This window comes from Morus notabilis, unplaced genomic scaffold (assembly GCF_000414095.1).
Source record: "Morus notabilis unplaced genomic scaffold, ASM41409v2 Scaffold973, whole genome shotgun sequence".
Classification (NCBI taxonomy): Eukaryota; Viridiplantae; Streptophyta; class Magnoliopsida; order Rosales; family Moraceae; genus Morus; species Morus notabilis.
The window spans coordinates 78,463-100,856 of NW_010362556.1; positions in this window are offsets into that span (position 1 = coordinate 78,463).

The window sequence follows — 22,394 nt, forward strand, 5'->3', positions numbered from 1 at the left end:
AAATTCATTAATAAAAAATGATTTTCATTACAAGGAGGCGTCAAAATATATAGACAAAATGAAAACAAAAAACTAGACTATTCTATAATAAAAAATAATAAAAAATGTTTTTCTTTTAAAAACAAAAGAAAGTTTTGAACAAGAAACAAAAATTGACACTATAAGACATAATGAATAAGGAAACACAATCGGAATTGGAGTTCAAAATCCGTAGATCAACTTGTAACAAAAAAAAATATATATATACTAAAATCAGGGGAAACGCCTTTTTGAAGGCGTAAACAATGTAATTGACCGAAAACCATGACAGAACTTAGTAGAGTTCTATGTATTATTTATTGGCCCGTTTTTACTAAGAAAACACATTTTTTGTCCAAATTTAATACCGCTGAAAGACTTTATGAAAATCAAAAAATTGTTTTATTTGACTTTAAGGTGATCTCAACATACCATAAATGCTAGATTTTTATGCATCACATAAAAAAAAAAAAAATTCATATGCCTGCACACCAGATTTGGTGTCGTAAATTAGATGTCCACACCACACAAGGTTAAATCGGATTTTTACGCATAGTCATTAATCAGTTGGAAATTAGGGAACAACATTAGAATATTTGAAGGTGTTAGAACATAATTGAATGACACCCAATTAGCATGATAGAAGAAAGGAATTTTTATTATATGGTATCAAATTCTCGTGCCAAAGGTAAATTTTGGGTATTTGTAAATTAGATGTCCACACCACAGAAGGTTAAATCGGATTTTTATGCATAGTCATTGATGAGTTGGAAATTAGGGAACAACATTCGAATATTTGAAGGTGTTAGAACTTTTGGGAAAACTAATACTAACAATTGCAGAATAAAACTTTCCCTCTTTGTGTGCTAAAATAGGATGTCAAACAAAATGCCAACAAAGCCAAACAACCAATGCACTAATTGATCAAAATAATCAATCATAAATGAAACATTAATTTTTAGTGCGAAAAACCTCTCAAATTGAGAGTAAAAACCACGGGACCCTTAGACCACTTAAATTTCTTCCACTATATTAACAATGGGATTACAAAGTTTCTCTCTAGAATCAAACTAGAGGCTCACAACAATAATACCATCAAGAGGCTGAAGAGAGGCTAAATGAGAAATCAAGTCCGGTTGATTGGAAGAGCTCGCCACAAGGATTCTCCACGTCATATTTGAGCCGAAACTGACAACGTTTCGTCACCCAATCATCTTGCACCAGCACCAAAACCCTACCCCTTTTCTCTTTCTCTCTCTCCTTTTGACCCTTCACAATTAACCTTGCCTTGTACCTTAGTTGTGAGCTATTGTTCTCAGTTTTCAACCTGTAAACCCACTTCTTCTTGAGCGCTTTCTTGCCTTTAGGTAACTTCACCAAGTCATAGGTGTGGTTCTCACACAAAGATCTCATATCTTCTTGAATAGCTTTAAACCACTCTTGCTTCTTCTCATATGAAACAGCTTCTTGGTAAGTTTCTGGCTCTCCCCATCAGTGAGCATCACATACTCATTAGTAGTGTATCGACTAGGCGGACATCGCTTTCTTATAGTTCTTCTCACCTGAGACTCAATTGGCGGTGCTTGTTCAACTAGCTCTACATCATCAATTGGACGGGCTTCATCATTAACAGCATCACCACCATCTTATTAGACATCTCCCCCTTGATCAATATTCTCTACAGGTGGAGAAATTGGATCCAAATTGACAGGAATTTCAGCAGAGGAACAAGAATTTTCACCTTTGTTACCATCATCAATCACTTGGTCTTCAAGGAAGACAACATCTCTACTTCTGACAATTTTCTTGTTCACCGGATCCCATAATCTGTACCCAAACTTCTTGTGGCCATAGCCTAAGAAAATAAATGGTTTCGCCTTATCATCAAGCTTGGATCTTTCATCTTTAGGAATATAAACGAACGCCTAGCAACAAAAAACTCTCAAGTAATCATAAGAGACATCTTTCCCAGTCCAAACTCTATTTGAAACATCACCATCCAAGGCAGCTGCTGGAGAAAGATTAATCAAATCAACTGCAGTTCTCAATGCCTCCCCACAAAAGGACTTAGGACGCTTTGCGTGAGAAAGCATGCCCCTGATTCTTTTTTCAATTGTTCTATTCATTCTCTCCGCTACACCATTAAGATGAGGTGTCTTAGCTGGAGTCTTCTCAAGCCTGATTCCATGGAGTTTGTAGTAATTCTCAAACTGTCTCCTATTCTGACCACCATTATAAGTGTGAATTGATTTCAATTGTTATCCTGTTTCTCTTTCAATCTTGGCAAGAAATTCTTTAAAGACATTAAGCACCTAGTCTTTAGTTTTCAAAGTAGTAGCCCAAATCTTTCTTGAAGGGTCATCGATGAAAGTCACAAAGTAGAATGCACCTCCAAGAGTTTTAGCTTACATAGAACATACATCAGTATGAATCAAATAAAGAATATTTTATCTTCTAGATGGAGGGTGTGAATGAAATACAACTATACGTGTTTTTCCAACTAAACAATCAACATAAGTTTTAAGAGGCATACCATGCAAACGAGACAAGAATTGCATTCTAGCAAGAAGTTGTAGTCCTTTCACACTGACATGGCCAAGCCTCTTGTGCCATAGATCAATGGTTGCACCCTTCTCAACAACATTTATCTCCTCTTTGTGAAGCTTAGCTTGCATGACATAGAAGGACACCCCCGGGGCACCCCCGGGAGACACCCGGGAGACCCCCGGGGCACGCCCGGGGAACCCCCAGGGCACCCCCAGGAGCCCCCCGGAAGACCCCCGGGACACCCTCAGGACATCCCCGGCCAGCGTAGTGGGGCGCCCAGGGGCCGGGATGGGTCAAAAATTTATATTTTTATTTATTTTTTACATTCTAAAATTAATATACAATTTTTAGGAATTAATGCAACAAGTGGCACAATTGTTTGATGAATATTCTATTTTTTATAATTTTCTTTATTTTTCATCTTTGAAAAATAAAATAAAATAAAATTGACATAAAAAAATTATGAAATTTTGCATATATAATCCTTACATTTTTCTGGGTAAGCCTCGAAAAAATGGGCTCAAAAAATGACAAAAAAAAGTAAAACGCTGCCAAACAACCCTCAGCCCGCGTAGTGGGGCGCCTAGAGGCCGGGATAGGTCAAAAATTTACATTTTTATTTATGTTTTAAAGTCCAAAATTAATATACGATTTTTAGGAACTAATGCTACAAGCGGCACCATTTTCTAATGAATATTTTATTTTTTATGATTTTCGTCATTATTCGCCTTTGAAAAAAATAAAATAAAATTTTTGTCAAAAAATTATGACATTTTGCAGACACGATTCTTACATTTTTTGGGCAAGTCAGCAAAAAATGGACTCAAAAAATGAAAAAAAAAAAAAAAAAAAAAAAGAGTAAAACGCTGTCAAAAAGTACCCGACCTACGTAGTGGGGCGGCCAAGGGTCGGGATGGGTCAAAAATTTACATTTTTATATATGTTTTGCATTCCAAAATTAATATACAATTTTTAGGAATTAATGCTACAAGCAGCACTATTTTTTTATGAATATTCTATTTTTTATGATTTTCTTAATTTTTTGTCTTTAAATAATAAAATAAAAATGATATTAAAAAATTATGAAATTTTGCAGACACAATCCTCACATTTTTCTCGGCAAGCCAGCAAAAAATGGCCTCAGAAAAGGAAAAAAAAACTAAAACGCTGTCAAAAATCCCCCGGCCCGGGTCGTAGGGCTCCCAAGGACAGGGATGAGTCAAAAATTTATATTTTTATTTATGTTTTGAAGTTCAAAATTAATATACCATTTTTAGGAACTAATGCTACAAGCAGCACCATTTTTTGATGAATATTCTATTTTTTTATGATTTTCATCATTTTTTGTCTTTGAAAAAAAAATAAAATAAAATTTTCGTCAAAAAATTATGAAATTTTACAGACACGATCCTTACATTTTTTTAGGCAAGTCAGCAAAAAATGGACTCAAAAAATGAAAAAAACAGTAAAACGTTGTCAAAAAGCCCCCGACCCGCGTAGTGGGGCGGCCAGGGGCCGAGATGGGTAAAAAATTTACATTTTATTTATGTTTTGCATTCCATAATTAATATACAATTTTTATGAATTAATGCTACAAGTGGCACCACTTTTTGATGAATATTATATTTTTTTTATGATTTTCTTTATTTTTTGTATTTAAAAAATAAAATAAAATAAAATTGGCGTCAAACAATTATGAAATTTTGCAGACACGATCCATATATTTTTCTGGGCATGCCTGCGAAAATGGCCTCAAAATATGACAAGAAAAGGAAAACGCTGTCAAAAAGCCCCCAGCTTGCTTAGTGGGGTTCCCAGTGGCCGAGATGGGTCAAAAATTTACATTTTTATCTATGTTTTGCATTCTAAAATTAATGTATAATTTTTAGGAATTAATGCAACAAGAGGCAACATATTTTGATGATTATTCTGTTTTTTTATGATTTTCTATATTTTACGTCTTCAAAAAATAAAATAAAATAAAAATGAGTTCAAAAAATTATGAAATTTTGCAAACACGATCCTTAAGTTTTTCTAGGCACGCCTGCAAAAAATGGCCTCAAAAAATAAAAAAAAAGGTAAAACGCTGTCAAAAGGCCCCCGGCCTGCGTAGTGGGGCGCCTAGGGGCCGGATGGGTCAAAACTTTACATTTTTATTTATGTTTTGCATTCTAAAATTAATATAAAATTTTTAGGAATTAATGCAATAAGCGGCACTATTTTTTGATGAATATTCTATTTTTTGTGTTTTTCTATAATTTTTGTCTTTACAAAATAAAATAAAATAAAAATGACGTCAAAAAATTATGAAATTTTGCAGACACAATCCTTACATTTTTCTGGGCAACCCTGCAAAAAATGGTCTCAGAAAATGAAAAAAAATGTAAAACGCTCTTAAAAACCCCGGCCCACATAGTGGGTCGCCTAGGGGCTGGGATAGGTCAAAAATTAACATTTTTATTTGTCTTTTGCAATACAAAATTAATATATCATTTTTAGGAACTAATGTTACAAGCCGCACCATTGTTTAATGAATATTCCATTTTTAATAATTTTCGTAATTTTTCAACTTTGAAAAATAAAATAAAATAAAATTTTCGTTAAAAAATTATGAAATTTTGTATACACAATTCTTACATTTTTTTGGGCAAGTCTGAAAAAAGTGGCCTCAAAAAATGAAAAAAAGCTAAAACGCTGTCAAAAAGCCCTCGACTCGCGTAGTGGGCCGGCCAGGGTCCGGGATGGGTCAAAAATTTACATTCTTATTTATGTTTTACATTCCAAAATTAATATACAATTTTTAGAAATTAATGTTGCAAGCGGCACTATTTTTTGATGAATATTATATTTTTTATGATTTTCTTTATTTTTCATATTTAAAAAATAAAATAAAATTAACGTCAATTATGAAATTTTGCAGACACGATCCTTACATTTTTCTGGGCATGTCTGCAAAAAATGGCCTCAAAATGACAAAAAAAAAGTAAAACGCTGTTAAAAAGCCTCCGGCCCGCGTAATGGGGAGCCAGGAGCCGGGATGGGTTAAAATTTTACATTTTTATTTATGTTTTACAATCTAAAATTAATACATGATTTTTTGAAATTAATTGAACAAGCGGCACCATCTTTTGATAAATATTCTATTTTTTTATGATTTTCTTTATTTTTCATTTTTGAAAAATAAAATAAAATAAAATTGACGTCAAACAATTATGAAATTTTACAGACACGATCCTTGCCTTTTTCTAGGCATGCATTGACACTTTGAAATGAAAAACCCAAAGTTCAGAAATGTAAAAAGACTGACGGGTCGTCGGCCTCCCATGGGAGGAAATCTCAAAGAATAGAGATTCTGACTAGATAGACAGTAAACAGGGGCCCAGGCCCACAATAACAAAAAATGTAAAAAGATTGATGGGTCATTGGCCTCCCAAGGGAGGAAATCTCAAAGAGTAAAGATTCGGGCTAGACCAGACAGTAATCAGGGGCCCAGGCCCATAGTAACAAGAAAAGTAAGCAGGGGCCCAGGCCCACAGAAGTAAGAATAGAAAGACAGAAAGTAGTTTAAAGCATGTTTCACACGAGCATATTTGCATCATAACTCTTAATGTAATTTTTACTAGTTTATGATGTATGCATGTTTATACTTGCTGAGCGTTAGCTCATCAGTTTACTCGTGTGCAGGTAACAAAGGTAGGCAGCCAACCATAGAGTGCTTTTACTTGATGGACCGGCAGAGGCAGGGTGGCGAAAATGTCATGGGTACACGGGAGTGGTCTCTACTACACTCGCTTAGAAAATAAATTCCGCTGCAGATTAATGTAACATAGAACACTAGTACGTATGTTCAGTTTTAAGGAAAAAAAAGATATTACAACCATTGTCCTAGTAAAGAACAACGGACTATCATAAGTTAAGACAACTTTTCGAGGACTAGTTCTATATCCGAATCCTTAAAGTAATGGCAAGATATGTTATAGTATAGCGACATAACATGTTAAGAACCCGAGGGTTAAAGCAAAGAATAAAGAAAAAAAATTACTCATGTATGAACGTAATTTAAAGAGACGATAGTCTAGAAATGAATAATGGATAAGATTATAACTTAGCCTATTAGGTTGGTGACCGCGCCGCAAGGGCGTGAGTCGTCATAGGACCACCCCCGGGGCACCCCAAGGAACACCCGGGGCACCAACGGGGTTCCCCCGGGGCACCACCGGGGAACCCCCGGTGCACCCCCGGGGAACCCCCTGGGGCACCCCCGGGAAACCCCCGGGGCAGCCCGGGGGTACCCCTGGGCACGCCCGGGGCACCCCAGGACACCCCCGACACACCCCCGGGGCACCCTCGGCACAACCCCGAGGCAGCCCCGGGGCACCCCCGAGAGACCCCTGCGGCACCACCTGGACACCCGAAGCACACCCCCGGGAGACCCCTGGGGCAGCACCAGGGCACCGCTGGGGACCCCCGGGATAGCCCCGGGGCACCGCCGAGACAGCCCCGGCGCACCCCCGGGAGACCCTTGAGCCATCCCCGGGGCACCCCCAGGAGACCCCGGGCACCCCCAGGACACCCCCGGGAGACCCCCGGGGCTCCGCGGGGCACGCCCGGGACACCCCCGGGACACCTTCGGGGCACCCCCGGGAGACCCACGAGGCAGCCCCGGGGTACCCCCGGGAGACCCCCGGGCACCGCCGGGGCACCCCCAGGAGATCCCCGAGGCACCCCCAGGGAATCCCCGGGGCAGCCCCAGGCCACCCCCGGGCACACCCGCGGCACCCCCGGGGTTGGAATGGGTCAAAAATTTACATTTTTACTTATGTTTTGCATTTTAAAATTAATATACGGATTTTAGGAATTAATGCAACAAGCGCCACCATGTTTTGATGAATATTTTATTTTTTATGATTTTCTTTATTTTTTGTTTTAAAAAATAAAATAAAGTAAAAAACGATGACAAAAAATTGTGAAATTTTGTATACACGATCCTTACATTTTTCTGGGCATGGCTCCAAAAAATTGCCTCAAAAAATAACAAAAAAAAGTAAAACGCTGTCAAAAAGCCCCCGGCCCCCATAGAGGGACGTCTAGGGGCCGGGATGGGTAAAAAATTTACATTTTTATTTATGTTTTGCGTTCTAAAATTAATATGTGATTTTTAGGAATTAATGCAACAAGCGGAACCATTTTCTGATGAATATTCTATTCCTTAGGATTTTCTTTATTTTTCGTCTTTGAACAATAAAATAAAATAAAATTGATGTCAAACAATTATGAAATTTAACAGACACGATCTTTACATTTTCCTGGGCACGCCTACAAAAAATGATAAAAAAAGTAGAACGCTGTCAAAAAGCCCCCAGCCCGCGTAGTAGGGCGCCCAGGGGCCGGGATGGGTAAAAAATTTGTATTTTTATTTATGTTTTACATTCTAAAATTAATATTCAATTTTTAGGAATTAATACAACAAGCGGCACCATTTTTTGAGGAATATTCTATTTTTTATGATTTTCTTTACTTTTCGTCTTTAAAAAATTAAATTAAATTAAATTAACGTAAAAAATTTATGAAATTTTGGAGACATGATCCCTAGATTTTTCTAGGCATGCTTGACAAAATTACCTCAAAAAATGACAAAAAAAAAAGTAAAACGGTGTCAAAAAGCCCCCGGCCTGCTTAGTGGGGTGCCCAGGGGCCGAGATGGGTCAAAAATTTACATTTTTATTTATGTTTTGCATTCTAAAATTAATATGCGATTTGTGCGAATTAATGCAACAAGTGGTACCATGTTTTGATGAATATTCTATTTTTTATGATTTTCTTTATTTTTTGTATTAATAAAATAAAATAAAATAAAAATGACTTCAAAAAATTATTAGATTTTGCAGACACGATTCTTACATTTTTCTGGGCATGCGTTCAAAAAATGGCCTAAAAATGAACAGAAAAGTAAACCGCAGTCAAAAAGCCCCCGGCCCGCGTAGTGAGGCGCCCAGGGGCTGGGATAGGTCAAAAATTTATAATTTTATTTATGTTTTGTATTCCAAAATTAAAATACAATTTTTTAAGAATTAATGCAACAAGCGGCACCATTTTTTTAAGAATGTTCTATTTTTTTATGATTTTCTTTATTTTTCATCTTTGAAAAATCAAATAAAATAAAATTGACGTCGAACAATTATGAAATTTTGTAGACATGATCCTTGCATTTTTGTGGGCGTGCCTGCAAAAAATGGCCTCAAAAAATGACAAGAAAAGTAAAACGTTGTCAAAAAGCCCTTGGCCCGCGTAGTGGGGCGTCTAGGGCTCGGGATGGGTAAAAAAATTTATATTTTATTTATATTTTACATTGTAAAATTAATATACAATTTTTAGGAATTAATGCAACAAGCGGCACAATTTTTTAATGAATATTCTATTTTTATGATTTTCTTTATTTTTTGTCTTTAAAAAAGAAAATAAAATAAAAACGACGTCAAAAAATTATGAAATTTTGCAGACACGATCCTTACATTTTTCTGGGTAAGCTTGCAAAAAAAGGCCTTAAAAAATGAAAAAAAAAAGTAAAACGCTGTCAAAAAGCCCATTTTGAGTGAATATTCTATTTTTTAGGATTTTCTTTATTTTTTGTCTTTGAACAATAAAATTGTCGTCAAACAATTATGAAATTTTGCATACATGATCCTTACATATTTTTGGGCACTAAAGAACGTTGCAACAACTAGAGAACCTTTGGTTAGCTTCCACTTACTTTCACCAAAATATCTAGTAAAACCCTCATCATCAAGTCTGCTTGTGGAGATCAAGTTTAGACGAATATCCGGAACATGCCTAACATCCTTGAGTACCAACTTGCTTCCAAGATTAGTTTCAAGCAAATATCTCCAATGCCCACAATTTTTGAGGCACCACTGTTTCCCATTTTGATATTGCCAAAATCACCGGTAGAATAAGAAATGAGGAAATCACCATGAGGAGTAACATGAAACGAGGCGCCAGAATCAATCACCCAATCACTTTCCTGACACACAAGCTAACACAACTGTCATCACAAATGATGGTAACATCACCTTTGGGTTAAAGCCCACTATTTGTTCCAGCCCATTCTTTCTGGTGTGCTGTCCACGTGAGCAGCAGCATGCCTTTCATTCATTTTTTTTGTTTACATTTGGGCTTAAAGCCCACTATTTGTTCCAGCCCACAAATGGGACGGAACTTAACATGAACATAATTTAATGACACCTAATTAGCATGATAGAAAAAAGGAATTTTTATTATGTGGTATCAAATTCTCGTGCCAAAAGTAAATTTTGGGTATTTGGGTTAGAAAATACAATTTATACATGTGATGTTAAATTAAATACACACGTGCATGTTTCGAGTATATTAAATATAAAAGCATCTTTAATACAGTGTAGATTGATACGTCAATACCAAATTTTAGCATTTGCATTTAAAAAAAAATCACTCTTCATAATGATATCTTTTATAATAAACTTATAAATGTTATACATGGTGGCAAATACACCATCAAGTATAAAAAATGCCAAACTTAATATTTAATTACTATTATATATAATCCTTTTTATATATAATCACAGCAAAATTGTTATGTTGTATTATTTTAATAATAAAAGTTTACTTTTCTAAGTTTGAAAGCTTAATAATTATGATAAAAAATAAATGTGATATTTAAATTATCATTAAGTATTGGAGTAAAAAATAAAATAATATATCAAATGTGTCATTTTTATACTTTTTAATGGTAAATATAACACTGATATTGACATTTGCATTGGAGATTGTTTAAAATTAAATATTAAAAATTATCCAACTTTACTTTTCCCTATATTCACAAAGAAAAAAAAAGAATTGATTATCAGATTAAGCAAAACTCTAACTTTTATATCTCTCACACATTGATCATAAGAGAGAAAATATCATTAATTATAAGATTGAGAAAAATAAAAAGATAAGAGAGAAATCTAGAGAAAAGCTCTTTTATTCGTGGACCAAAAAGATACAAGTTCAATTATAAAAAAAGATACAATTTCTTTCTTACACATTATAAACAATATAAAAGTAACATAGTTTCAAATTTTTTAAGAAGAATTTTGTCCTGAACAATCAAATTTGTATTAGAATATATCAGTTATATATATATATATTTTATTTTAATATGATTTTGATCATATTTAACATTTATAAATATATACCATTAGTAAATGTCCCTATAATAAGAAGTCTGATTTTTAAATAAAAATAGAAAAAAAAGCACTTCTAAGTAGCAAGTACTAACACCGACAAAAAAAAGTACACAGTACGATGGAGTAATAACTACGTTTTTTTTTAGTTTTGTGCCGTATTCGAATTAGACGGATCAATTTAAAATTGACCTTTATTTTTTGTGTTAATTTTAAGTTGATCTAAATATGATGCAAACCTCTCTTTTTCATCGACTCTAATACATGATATTTATATTATTTTCAAATTGTGTAATTGTGTTATCTTTTTCATCAACTCTAATACATGATATTTATGTTATTTTTAAGTCGTGTAATGTGTTACGACTCATACCGTAGACTAATTCCTACCATGAAAAGTCCAATTTTTTAAATTTAAAAAAAAAAAAAAGCGCTTCTACGTAGGAAGTACAGATTTAGCAAAAATAAAAAAAATAAAAAAATAAATAATAATGATAATACCGACATTGAGGAAAAAAGAAAAATAATTCATAGTACCCGACAATGCATAATAGCCACGTTTCTCTCGACCGTTGGGTTTAGCTTCTCCTTGTCGTTTACTCAAGTCTCAAACACCTGCCCAAAAAAAATAAAATAAAAAAGCAGTAGTACTAGCAAAATTTCCTTTTTTTTTTTTTTTTCTTTTCCTAAAAAGTAAATGACTTGTATAAAAAAGAAAGTAAATGACTTTTTATAGCAAACTTAGCTCAAAACCAAGTCAATGACATTTTATAGTCACACCAAAAAAATAAATAAACAAATGACAGCTGGCAAGACTACCATGGAGCTAGGCCCGTTACAAGTTACAACTGAGAACTGACTTACCCACCAAAAGCTCCGGCCGCACCACCACTGCCGCCAATGCCTCCAAAACCACTCCCCCACTTAAGCCCACTGCCTCCTGCCGCTGTTTTCCCCAATTTGCCGAAACTACCCCTCTTAGGCTCCCCTCTCATGCGACTCACCAAAGGCTACTTCAGTAATTCCGCAACCAGAATCAACGAGAATATTGCAACCACCTCATTCCTTCCATATTTCCATCAATTCCCTCTCCCAAGTCCCAATAATACTTTTCTCTATTTCTTTCGTAACTTCTCTTCATTTCTGTGTGTGTATATATATATATATATATACACACACACATTTTCTTTTTCATGTTGTTATTTTTGGTTGTTTATCATGGATTTAGCTTCACGGGTCACAGAGAGCTTAGACTCCTTCTGGTTCTTCTCCAATGTCTTGTCGTCAACAGCATCAGAAACTCTAGTGCTTTTTGAGCCTGTCACTGAAGAAATCCTAAAGCCCGTCTCGGAAACTCCGAGTGTTGCTGTTGTTGTCGTTGATGAGGTTGGACCGGCAATGTCGTTGGAGAACGGGGGAAGGGGAAACGACGTCAAGAGAGGCTTGAGATCCAAAAGAAAAAGTAGAAAGATTCTTGGAGAGATTGATTTGGGATTTGATGATATTGTCAGGGGGACGAAGTTTCATTATTGCGGTTACTGTCAGAAGCTGGGATGCTTATATGATCACTACAAGAATATGCCTCCTCTTCATGATAACATTGCCATGAAAGAGCATCTCAAGTCTTGGGCTTATGCAGTTGCTTGCACTGTCAGATAAAGAGTTTCCTTTTTTTCTTTTTTCTTTTTTTCTCTTTCTCTCTAATGGTGAGCTAAACTGGATTGATAATGGCCGGGATTTTCGCTGTTAATTATAGTGTCGAAGTACTAATTAACTTGAGCTCTTCTCTATACTCTGATCTGTTTCTGTGTAGTTATTTCTGACTCTGAGCTGAGCATGTAGTGAAAGTGTGTAATTATCTTAGAAAGGATTTGGGTTGGTTTGGTTAGTTCCGTGCAGTTCCATTCTTGTACTTATGCTTTTTTATGAATAATAAAATATAAAAAGGTTTCAGATAGTGTACATTTAGTGTTTAAGTTTGAAGGTTGGTGTTTTCATGTTACCAAGTTCCAGCGGAAACTTCAATGTTGAGAAGATATTTTGGAACTTGGAAGCCATTGTGAAGAGGAATAACTGATTCGGCTGAGAATTGGTTGTTGAGTTGGAAGTCTCTCTCACTATGGGACGAGGATGGAGATATTTGTACTTGTAGAGTCGTACGTTATTTACATCTGTTGAGTTGAGCTGTATATATTTATAGAGTTCTCCGATTTAAATTTCAAGTATTTAAATTGAGGCATAAATCTGCCGTACTCTTCAACAAGGCTTAACTTCAAATCAGTACTAATGTAAGCCTCGTTAATTCTACTAATTCAAATTTTTAATTTTAATTTTGTTATATTTAAAAATTCTCATATAAAGTCACAATCTCAACTCAAATTGGCGTACTGAATGAGGCGTAATGAGGGGTATATCAACAATCTACTTTGTGAGAGATTCATATGTCACTCGAAAATGCATTGCTTATCAAATTAATTTGGGCACGCCACTTTCCCTGACAGTAAAGCTTTCTTTTCAGCAAAAAAATTAAAAATTTTAAAAAATATAGGCTGATGGTGTCCAGTGCGTGATAAATTAAATCTTCTTAAACATAAAGTCACAATCTCAACTCGAATCGACACATGACGTAATGAGGGATATATCAACAATCTACTTCATAAGAGATTCATATGTCACTCAAAAATGTACTGCTTATCAAATTAATTTAGGTAGGCCACTTTCCCATATAGTAAAGCTTTCTTTTCAGCAAAAAAATTTAAAAATTTAAAAAAAATATGGGCTGATGGTGTCCAGTGTGTGATAAATTGAATCTTCTTGACTAATACAAAAAATGGTAAATAATGACAGTGAAAATTTTACATATTTTCTGCTCCTCTTCCGTTTTTTTTTTCTCATATGAAAACGAATCTTATTTCCATATATCGAGTCCAATTTCCATGTACTCGCTATAAAGAAGTCATTTCATTTGATTATTTCTCCGAAAATGCTTGTTCCACTAGCTTGTGATTTCCATCATATCATTCGCACTGTCTGCATAACAAGTGCTAGCTAGGCGTAATTACTGGCCCAACATCAGATGCTCAACTTAATTGAAGCTTTCAAAATTTGTCATCAACCATTCATGCTCAATCGCAATCAGCACTTTTCTCAAAGCAAACCCGCTTCTCAGCAAGAGCGCCTTCAACTATTGTGAAAGCGAAACAAATACAAATGTTGGTCAGTTCAATATATATATATATATATATACATATATATATGTATGTATGTATATGTATATCGTCCTTTAATAGGAGCCTCTCCTCGAGCAGAGTCATACGGACTCATAATCTTTGTTTGCATCGTAAAGGCCAAAAAACTTTACTTATGCATCAGAGAAAACATCGTCGGGAAACTTCAAAGGAAAGTATAACTTTTACAGGCAAAAAGTCCCACAGCACTTTTAAACTTTTTCTACTTTTTTCTTTTTGATAATCCAACAATATTGTCAATCATGCACGCAAGTAATAGATTCAGTTCACATGTGCTTAGGGAAAAAAGAGCAGTGGGAAGTCTAAAGAGTCCAAGTGCATTTTCATAGTCAAATGTGCAATTATATATCTTATAAGAAAAGGATGATATCGAGTGGGTTTTGTTGGTACGTATGTGGTGTAAGTGTATTGGGGCGGTCTATGACGGCTTTGTTAGCGGGAGAGTTGTGGCTAATTGTAGGGTGATTAAGCCGATTTGTGAGGGTGATGATAAAGCGGTCGTGGATGTGTTGTAGGTGAATCAAGTTCTGTTGTTCTATTTTCATGTCTCGATGACTATCTTTCCAATTAAGTTTTGATACATTGTGAATTATTTAAGTATTTTTAGTATTTTATTTCTATTTATGTGATTATATTCTTAAATTTAAATGAAATGTCAAATATGTAATTAGTGAAATGACAGTTGCCAAAATATAAAAATTGAGACAACAGATCTGAACTCGTTGTAGAAAGAGAGCTCTTATTGTGAGATGAACTTTATTAAGACACGAATGGCGTTAGTGGCTTAGGATTTCTAATTCTTTTCATTTTAGTGGGTTAGGAGGTCTGACAATATCATTGTTCATGCCTTGAGTTGTTGAGTCCTTTTTATTTTTATTTTGTTTTTCTTGTTTATAGACATTGTTTGTCTCTCTCTCTTGTTATGTTTCAATGTTTTGACCTAGCTTAAGCAGCTTGCTACTTCTTTTTTGGGATGGTTTGCTTTGGACACATCTCTTGCTTTGTTTCTTCTCACTTTGGTAATGAATGCTTTTCTATTAAAGAAAAAAGAAACAAAGAAAAGGATGGTATCAAGAAATAGTAGTTAGGATCCTCAAAAGAAAAAAAAATAGTGGTTAGGGCCCATAAAAAAATAGAAGAAATAGTAGATAGGATAGATTCTGATTTTTTTTTTTTTTTTGGAAATAAAAAAGCATTACTGGAAATATGCTATGTAGCAAAGGATAAGCATATGATATTTATCAAAAAAAAAAAAAAAAAGATAAACACATGATGCCTATGTGATGAATTTTTCTAGTATATGATCTAATGTACTTGTTTAGCTAATTTAAGTCCATACTTTTAGCTAATGTAATTCAAGTCCATCCATACTTGAATAAAATAAATTGCCACTTATAAATGATGTATGACTACATGTGCAACAAAAGTAAAAAACGAACCATTGAGTCTCGTATAATTATTACGTAGTAGCTCTTATGCATTGCTGCACATGCATATGATTGCGTAACTTTTTTTTTTTTTTTTTCAGGAACTATTGCATACTAATATGCTGACTTGTAGTGGTTGTTCCGGGGTTTTTTTTTTTTTTTTTTTTTTTGGAACATTTAATCAACAAAGGGTAAAAAAGTAAATGGCTGAAACAAAACGACAATTCTGAAATGCTATCCCACAACAACACTATAAAACTTGAGTAATTACAATTGCTGAATCTAAAATTACAGAGAATATAACAGGATAATATCTGAGTATGGACTGAGGGAAAATCCAACTCCTAGTTTGAGTAGGGAATGTGACTGAGAATGGTGAGGGTGATTATAGATCGATGGGAACAACCTTGTTTGCAGGGATTAGTTGCCAAGTGTGGTATAGGCAAGTTTGAGCAATGGTTGTGATCAGATGTGATGTCTTGTTGTGTTTTGGCGTTAGGGAGTGTTGGGAATGGTGTTCTAGAAATATGAGATGTAATAAGATATTCATTATTAATTTAATAAAAGAGTATATTCATTATTTTATATGGATATATTATTGAATATTTTATGAATATCACTAAAAATTCGGTGATTATGACTTTAAATATTGTATGTAAGTGTTATATGCGATAGTATAATATTTAACGATAATAATCAAAACGATGTTTGTAATAAATTTAATTAAAGTGTGGAATCTTTGATTAAAACATTACTATGTCATTCTCATTTAGAATGAAATAGTGTTATCCGCATTGCTAATATAGTGAGATATTAAATGAGTGTATTACGCATACACTACAACAAAAAATGCCATTTACGACGACAAAGGTCGTCGCAAATAATACAGTATTTGCGACGACATGTCGTCGCAATTAATCCCCGTTAAATAAAATAACCATGCCGTCGCTAATAACTTAAATGTCGTCGCAAATAATTTTGGAGCGCAAATTTCAATGGCGCGGATTTTTGCTGCCAAGGTAGTCCATTTTTTGCAACGACTTGTCGTTGCAAATAATTTCATGTTATTTGCGACGACATTCTCTCTTTGTCATCGCAAATAATCTTTTTAAGATTTCACCAAAAACTAAACGCAGGAAAAATGATTATTTGTGATGACATTTTACATTTATTTGTGACGACATTTGTAGTCGCAAATAATTTCATGTTATTTGCGATGACATTGTCTCTTTGTCGTCGCAAATAATTTTTTTAAGATTTCACCAAAAACTAAACGCGGGAAAAATGATTATTTGCGATGACATTTTACATTTATTTGCGACGATAATTGTCGTCGCAAATAATTTCATGTTATTTGCGACGAAATTTTCTCTTTGTCGTCATAAATAATCTTTTTAAGATTTCACCAAAAACTAAACGCAGGAAAAATGATTATTTGCGACGACATCTTACATTTATTTGTGACGACAATGTCATCGCAAATAAGTCTGATCTAATATACCTTATCTTCTTCCTCTTCATTTTCCCCCGACGCTTTCTCTCTTTCTCCTGCTAAGTCTCTCTCTCTCTCTCTGCCTCTTCTTCCCCTCGCCGCCACCGCTGCCCGTCGCCACCGGACCTCTTCTCTCTCTCTCTCTCTCTCTCTCTCTCTCTCTCTCTCTATCTCTCTCACTCTCTCTCTCTCTTTTCCCTTCTCTCTTCTTCCCCTCTCCGGCCGCCGCTGCCACTCCAGCCGCCCCGTCCCCGCCACTCCTCTCTCCTCTTCTCTCTTTCTCTTCCCTTCTCTCTCTCTCTTCCCTTCTCTCGCTCTCTTCACTTCTCTCTCTCTCTTCCCTTGCTCGCCGCCGCCGCCGCCGGCCGGAATCCCCCGCCGCCCTGCCAAATCGCCCGTCGCCACCTCCTGCCCTCTTCTCCTTCCACGTATCCATTCTCCTCCTCCCCTTCCTCTTCTCGCCATTTCTCCTTCTTTCACTTCCATGGACAACAATGCTAATACCAGCAGCACCAACACTTCTTCATTCGCCTCCTTTGCTCGTTCCAACACAAGGCTTTATTTTGTATTTTCTCTATAATATTTGTAATTTATTTCACAAAGATTGTCTCCTTCTTAGTTTTTATTGCTGAAAAACGATGAGATTAGAGAAGTTGAAGAAAGTAAAGTTTTTTTTTTGGTGGTTTCTCATGTCAATTTTTGATTTTCTGAGCTTAATTAATAGGCTTTTTTCGGTAGAGTTTGTTTCTAATTACTACTCTTTTTGAATTTGTTGTCGATTCCCCGCAATTTCAACGACACCAAAAGGTTTCTGCTTTCTTGACTATTTTATACTATTTTTTAACATTACCGAATAGTAAAAGCGTGAACATTTTGTTATTGATCATAATTTAATAAAAGGTTAATTTCGGTCACGTTAAATTATGTTCGATGTTTCAATTTGATGTAAGCGTTTGATTTTTTACCTTTGTCGCTGTTTGCCCGGTTCCTCCGACGTAATCCCGCTATTTTCAGCCTCCGTTTAGTGGATTTGAACTTTGTAAGTTTTTTATATTTATTGTACTTTTAGTTAAAAATTGTTGTAGTTTTTGGTTGTATGAATTTGGGATTATGATTTTGATATTTGAACTATGACTTTCTTATATTGTTGAAATTTAGTATATGTTTGTGATTCTTGTTCTGGGTGGTACATTTTGCAGCTATGGTGTGCCGAAATCTTTTAAAGTTATTTTTCTACAGGTTTAGATTTTTGGATCATAAGAAAACTAAGCCATTATGTTGCCAAAATTTAGTTAGAAGGTGTTAGAGTTGATGGCTAAATTGCAGCCCAACATCCAATTACCTATGATTGATCGTCCAGAACCAGTTGACCTAGACGCTCCTCTGCCTCCTTCAGATGATGACGATCCTGATGATGATTCAGATGCTAGCGATGCTGCAAACTTAGAAGATTAGTTCCGTTATATGTACTTTTTTATTTTTCACTTTATTTAGACTTTTATATTTTCTTGAACATTATATATGCACTTCATGTAGTATTCATAATATATTTTATAAATTTATTTAGATTTATTGTTTTTAATATTAATTTATATTTTTCTTTTAATGTATCTTAATAAATTCTATTCAGTATGTAACATAATAATGTTTAATTAAAAATATTAAAAATTAATTAATTGTCATTTTTTAAAAATTATAAAAAAAAATTAATTTCAGTTTTTTGCGACGACATTTTTAGACTTGTCGTCGCAAAAAAAATAAGATTATTGGCGACGAAAATTTGAAATGTCGTCACAAAAAATGATCATATCACGAGAATTTTACAATGACGTATTAGCGACGTCTGTCGTCACAAATACAGACTGTCGTCGCAAATACATTTGCGACGACACTATGTCGTCGCAAAAAAGGTTTTTGCGACGAATTATTTACGCTGACAATTTTGCGATGACACGTCGTCGCAAAAAACCTTATTTACGACGACATTCAGGTTTTTGTGATGACTTTTTGTCGTCGTAAAAATCCCTTTTTCTTGTAGTGATAATAAGATTGTGTGGAATCAGGACGCAGACACAATATGAATTTCTGATAATTTTCATTTAAGTATAGGAATTCTAATTGACTTTATCGATGGTCATATATAAAACGATCTTAATTCTGAGTTATTAACAAACTCCTATTTATGAATTTGTGTCTTTTGATTTATTCGGTAAGAATTCCGAGAGATGTTGAATCATATTCCTTGTATTTTGGAGACATGATGAAGTGAGTAGCTGAGAATGTTATTATACAAGATGGAATCATTCTTTCTTGGGAAAGAAGTAGATAATAATTCTCTTGAGGGTTTATTCGGTACTTTGACTAGTAGGAGCTCCGATCATGAATTTGTTTTATGAATCATTGTTCATTAGAGAATCAATAGTACTCAAGGATAAAGATATAATTAGAGAGGTTAACAGATTTCACCTAGCTCTAATTATAAATTATATGGGTGATTGATCTATATGCAATGACTATATCAAATGAACACTTCACAGTTTAGAAGTAATTTATGTCCATAATTACGAGAATACAATTCCAAGTTTATAGAGGAGTAACTTTTAGAATTAATAGAATTAATTAATTAATTAAAGAGTTTTAGAACTTTAAATTAATTAAAACTTAGAATTGCACTCTCGTAATTATAGACATAAATTACTTCTAAACTATAAAGTGTCCATTTGATATAGTCTTTGCATATAGATCAATCTTTCATAAATAATTCATAATTAGAGTTAGGTGAAATTCGTAACCTCTATAATTACATCTTTATCCTTGAGTACTATTGATTCTCTAATAGACAATGATTCATAAAATAAATTCACGAATCGGAGCTCTTACTGGTCCAAGTACCAAATCAACTCTCAAGAGAATTATTTATTTACTTCTTTCTCAAGAAGGAATAGATTCTATCTCGTATAATAATATTCTCGGGTACTCACTTCATCATGTCTCCAAAATATAAGGAATATGATTCAGGATCTCAGAATCTATACAAAGTAATTTAAAAGATATAAATCCATAAATAAATGTCTGCTAAGAACTCATGATTAAGATCGTTTCATATATGACCATCAATAGGCTCAATTAGAATTTCTATACTTATCAGAAATTATCAGAAATTCATATTGTGTTTGTGTCAATGTTCCACATAATCTCATTATGAGAAATACACTCATTTAATATCTCGTCATATTAACAGTGCGGATAACAATGTTCCATTCTAAATGGGAATGACATGAATTAATAATATTTTAATTAAAGATTCTGAACTTTAATTAAATTCATTACGAGTATCGTTTTGATTATTATCCTTAAACATTATCCTCTCGCATATAACATTTATATACAATGTTTAAGGTCACATAAATAATCATGAAATTTTCATTGATATTCATAAAATATTCAATAATTTGTACATAAAATAATGAATAAACTCTTTTATTAAATAAATAATAAATATCTTATTACATCTCATGCTTTTAGGACACAATTTCCAACATCGGCTCCACTGGTAATTTCTGTTGTAACGTACAAGGGGTAAAACATGTACCAAGTTCCAATGATGGGAAACTGAAAAGGCATAGTAACTGTCGAGCAAACAAATAGTTCTTTCAACAACACCTCTATAATCAATGGAGAATTCCGATCGATTGAGATTAAGAGGCCTCTAACACGACGGTCACACACAACACCGTAAAAGAAATACCTCTAACGGATTAGACACACAAACAAAAACAAAAAGTGGGGATACCACTTCCGTTATTACATAGCGGAAGCTAAAAATAAAACACAAAGCGCAATACCAATGTGACGGACACGACACCACCGTTATTGTACAAAACAACTAATTGAAATAGCTCGTGTTGCTTGGAAAAGGCCACCAACGATGAGCCAACCACCGCAATTGAAAGGACCATGAGGAACAATATTGTAAAGAGCTAAAAAAAACTGCATAAAGGCCACCACCATATCGCCGACGAGAGAGAACCGCACATTGCCGCCACCAGGCATCACACGAAGCACGCGCTCCACCTAAGCTTTGGCTACACCATGGGGCCAAAACCCCAAAAGCACAGACCAACCGGAGCCATTTCACACTTCATACCAGCGAGCATCACCACCACAGTCACTGCCTCGGCGAAGGGGTACCCACGAGTTGTAGAGCCACTAGAGCTCCAAAACACCTAAAAACGGTGGTCAAAGATCCGAAAGACCCTCCCCTCAACCTCGCCATATCACGCCCCCTTCATCCATGGGCCAATTCCATCATCAGTGCCCTCACTATAGATCCCAAGGTTGCTTCTCAAGGGCTGAAGGTCCAGAGACTAGCCAAGCGGCAGCGTCAGAACCCAGCCCTAAGGGGGAAGAGAAAAAGATGCAAACCTAGTGACCGAAGAGAAAGTCACTCAAAAGTGGTAAAACTGAAAAGCTTATAGTTAGTTAGTTAGTTAGTTAGTCAGTCAGTCAGTCAATTAGTTAGTTAGTTAATACACAATTAACACAAATATCTTTATAGAGACACATTTTAAAAAATATATATTTTAATGAGCGCACACAGCGAAAAAAGCCATTTAAAAGAGAAACTTCTTTAAGGCATTTAGTATATATAATAGATAATAGAAATGTGAACGCCATTAAAATAATTATTGTATAATTTTGTTATTTTAAAAATATTTTTAAAAAATTGAAATATTTCAACTATACTATTATAAATTTATCATGTATTGTAATTTTCACATTAAGAAAAAAGAGACAAATAAAATTTTATAAACTTATTTGAAATAAATATCATGTTCTAAAATATTTTAAAGTAAATAGCATATTTACTCCTAAATAAATTATTATTTTTAAAAATGAAAGAAATACCTTTTAGAATGTATGTGTCTGGATTTTACTCATTATTCTTGATTAATATCCTTTTTATTATATTAATACCCTTAATCAAATGGAAAGGTAAAGATCTAAACTCATGCACTCTAAGGGTAAGTTCAAAAATTTTCACTTTTTTTTACTAGCCAAAAATGCGCGCATAGCGCGTGTGACTTATTTAAAATAACATTTATATAAATCGTAGGGAAAAAAAGAGGAAGAAAAAAAATGATAAAAGAAATAAAGATAAAAGTGGGAAAAAATTTGAAGTAAAAGATAAGAACAAAATTTGTGCGAAATGTTTCGCAATTAAAGTTGAAATTTATGAGGATCCCGGATAAAAAATATATTTATGTAAAGACACATTTGAGAATAAATTAATTTAACAGGATAATTTAAAAAAATAATATTTAAATAACCATAAGAAAAATATTTAATCGAGATATATTTAAAAATATAAAAATATCACAGAAAAAAAGAAAACAAAAAACAAAAAAAAAAAAAGCTAAAAAGGTTAAAAAAGAAAAATGATGGCAACGAAATGCGC